Below are 3,706 nucleotides of genomic sequence, written 5' to 3' on the forward strand. Positions count from 1 at the left end.
GTTTGAGCACATAAAGTACTATTTTCCTTGGAAATTCAACAAGATGCAATAATGATGTGTTGTGGCATCTTCAAACTCTAGTCGAGCTTATTAATTTCACACTTTGTTTAACAAATTTGGTCCTCATTTGCCGAAGTTATCGAGCTTCAAAGTTTGGAAAGTCTCAAAAGTTGTGTGTTTGAACACGTAAAGTACTATTTTTCTTGGAAATTCAACAAGATGCAATAATGATGTGGTGAGACATCTTAAAGATCTCGTCGAGCTGATTAATTTGACACTTTGTTTAACAATTTCGGTCCTCATTTGCCGAAGTTATCGAGCTTCTAATTTTGAAAAGTCTCAAAAGTTGTGTGTTTGAGCACATAAAGTACTATTTTTCTTGAAATTTCAACAAGATGCAATAATGATTTGTTGTGACATATTAAAGATCTCGTCGAGCTGATTAATTTCACACTTTGTTTAACAAATTTGGTCCTCATTTGCCGAAGTTATCGACCTTCAAATTTTGGAAAGTCTCAAAAGTTGTGTGTTTGAACACGTAAAGTACTATTTTTCTTGGAAATTCAACAAGATGCAATAATGATGTGGTGAGACATCTTAAAGATCTCGTCGAGCTGATTAATTTGACACTTTGTTTAACAAATTCGGTCCTCATTTGCCGAAGTTATCGACCTTCAAATTTTGGAAAGTCTCAAAAGTTGTGTGTTTGAACACGTAAAGTACTATTTTTCTTGGAAATTCAACAAGATGCAATAATGATGTGTTGTGGCATCTTCAAACTCTAGTCGAGCTGATTAATTTGACACTTTGTTTAACAAATTTGGTCCTCATTTGCCGAAGTTATCGAGCTTCAAAGTTTGGAAAGTCTCAAAAGTTGTGTGTTTGAACACGTAAAGTACTATTTTTCTTGGAAATTCAACAAGATGCAATAATGATTTGTTGTGACATATTAAAGATCTCGTCGAGCTGATTAATTTGACACTTTGTTTAACAAATTCGGTCCTCATTTGCCGAAGTTATCGACCTTCAAATTTTGGAAAGTCTCAAAAGTTGTGTGTTTGAACACGTAAAGTACTATTTTTCTTGGAAATTCAACAAGATGCAATAATGATGTGGTGAGACATCTTAAAGATCTCGTCGAGCTGATTAATTTGACACTTTGTTTAACAAATTCGGTCCTCATTTGCCGAAGTTATCGAGCTTCAAATTTTGAAAAGTCTCAAAAGTTGTGTGTTTGAACACGTAAAGTACTATTTTTCTTGGAAATTCAACAAGATGCAATAATGATGTGGTGAGACATCTTAAAGATCTCGTCGAGCTGATTAATTTGACACTTTGTTTAACAAATTCGGTCCTCATTTGCCGAAGTTATCGAGCTTCAAATTTTGAAAAGTCTCAAAAGTTGTGTGTTTGAGCACATAAAGTACTATTTTTCTTGAAATTTCAACAAGATGCAATAATGATTTGTTGTGACATATTAAGGGTCTCGTCGAGCTGATTAATTTCACACTTTGTTTAACAAATTTGGTCCTCATTTGCCGAAGTTATCGAGCTTCAAAGTTTGGAAAGTCTCAAAAGTTGTGTGTTTGAACACGTAAAGTACTATTTTTCTTGGAAATTCAACAAGATGCAATAATGATGTGTTGTGGCATCTTCAAACTCTAGTCGAGCTGATTAATTTCACACTTTGTTTAACAAATTTGGTCCTCATTTGCCGAAGTTATCGAGCTTCAAAGTTTGGAAAGTCTCAAAAGTTGTGTGTTTGAACACGTAAAGTACTATTTTCCTTGGAAATTCAACAAGATGCAATAATGATGTGTTGTGGCATCTTCAAACTCTAGTCGAGCTGATTAATTTGACACTTTGTTTAACAAATTTGGTCCTCATTTGCCGAAGTTATCGAGCTTCAAAGTTTGGAAAGTCTCAAAAGTTGTGTGTTTGAACACGTAAAGTACTATTTTTCTTGGAAATTCAACAAGATGCAATAATGATTTGTTGTGACATATTAAAGATCTCGTCGAGCTGATTAATTTGACACTTTGTTTAACAAATTTGGTCCTCATTTGCCGAAGTTATCGAGCTTCAAAGTTTGGAAAGTCTCAAAAGTTGTGTGTTTGAACACGTAAAGTACTATTTTTCTTGGAAATTCAACAAGATGCAATAATGATGTGGTGAGACATCTTAAAGATCTCGTCGAGCTGATTAATTTGACACTTTGTTTAACAAATTCGGTCCTCATTTGCCGAAGTTATCGAGCTTCAAATTTTGAAAAGTCTCAAAAGTTGTGTGTTTGAACACGTAAAGTACTATTTTTCTTGGAAATTCAACAAGATGCAATAATGATGTGGTGAGACATCTTAAAGATCTCGTCGAGCTGATTAATTTGACACTTTGTTTAACAAATTCGGTCCTCATTTGCCGAAGTTATCGAGCTTCAAATTTTGTAAAGTCTCAAAAGTTGTGTGTTTGAGCACATAAAGTACTATTTTTCTTGAAATTTCAACAAGATGCAATAATGATTTGTTGTGACATATTAAAGATCTCGTCGAGCTGATTAATTTGACACTTTGTTTAACAAATTCGGTCCTCATTTGCCGAAGTTATCGACCTTCAAATTTTGGAAAGTCTCAAAAGTTGTTTGTTTGAACACGTAAAGTACTATTTTTCCTGGAAATTCAACAAGATGCAATAATGATGTGGTGAGACATCTTAAAGATCTCGTCGAGCTGATTAATTTGACACTTTGTTTAACAAATTTGGTCCTCATTTGCCGAAGTTATCGACCTTCAAATTTTGGAAAGTCTCAAAAGTTGTGTGTTTGAACACGTAAAGTACTATTTTTCTTGGAAATTCAACAAGATGCAATAATGATGTGGTGAGACATCTTAAAGATCTCGTCGAGCTGATTAATTTGACACTTTGTTTAACAAATTTGGTCCTCATTTGCCGAAGTTATCGACCTTCAAATTTTGGAAAGTCTCAAAAGTTGTGTGTTTGAACACGTAAAGTACTATTTTTCTTGGAAATTCAACAAGATGTAATAATGATGTGTTGTGGCATCTTCAAACTCTAGTCGAGCTGATTAATTTCACACTTTGTTTAACAAATTTGGTCCTCATTTGCCGAAGTTATCGAGCTTCAAAGTTTGGAAAGTCTCAAAAGTTGTGTGTTTGAACACGTAAAGTACTATTTTCCTTGGAAATTCAACAAGATGCAATAATGATGTGTTGTGGCATCTTCAAACTCTAGTCGAGCTGATTAATTTCACACTTTGTTTAACAAATTTGGTCCTCATTTGCCGAAGTTATCGACCTTCAAATTTTGAAAAGTCTCAAAAGTTGTGTGTTTGAACACGTAAAGTACTATTTTCCTTGGAAATTCAACAAGATGCAATAATGATGTGGTGAGACATCTTAAAGATCTCGTCGAGCTGATTAATTTCACACTTTGTTTAACAAATTTGGTCCTCATTTGCCGAAGTTATCGACCTTCAAATTTTGGAAAGTCTCAAAAGTTGTGTGTTTGAACACGTAAAGTACTATTTTTCTTGGAAATTCAACAAGATGCAATAATGATGTGTTGTGGCATCTTCAAACTCTAGTCGAGCTGATTAATTTCACACTTTGTTTAACAAATTTGGTCCTCATTTGCCGAAGTTATCGAGCTTCAAAATTTGGAAAGTCTCAAAAGTTGTGTGTTTGAACAC

This window comes from Euwallacea fornicatus, unplaced genomic scaffold, assembly GCF_040115645.1.
Source record: "Euwallacea fornicatus isolate EFF26 unplaced genomic scaffold, ASM4011564v1 scaffold_100, whole genome shotgun sequence".
NCBI classification, from domain to species: Eukaryota; Metazoa; Arthropoda; class Insecta; order Coleoptera; family Curculionidae; genus Euwallacea; species Euwallacea fornicatus.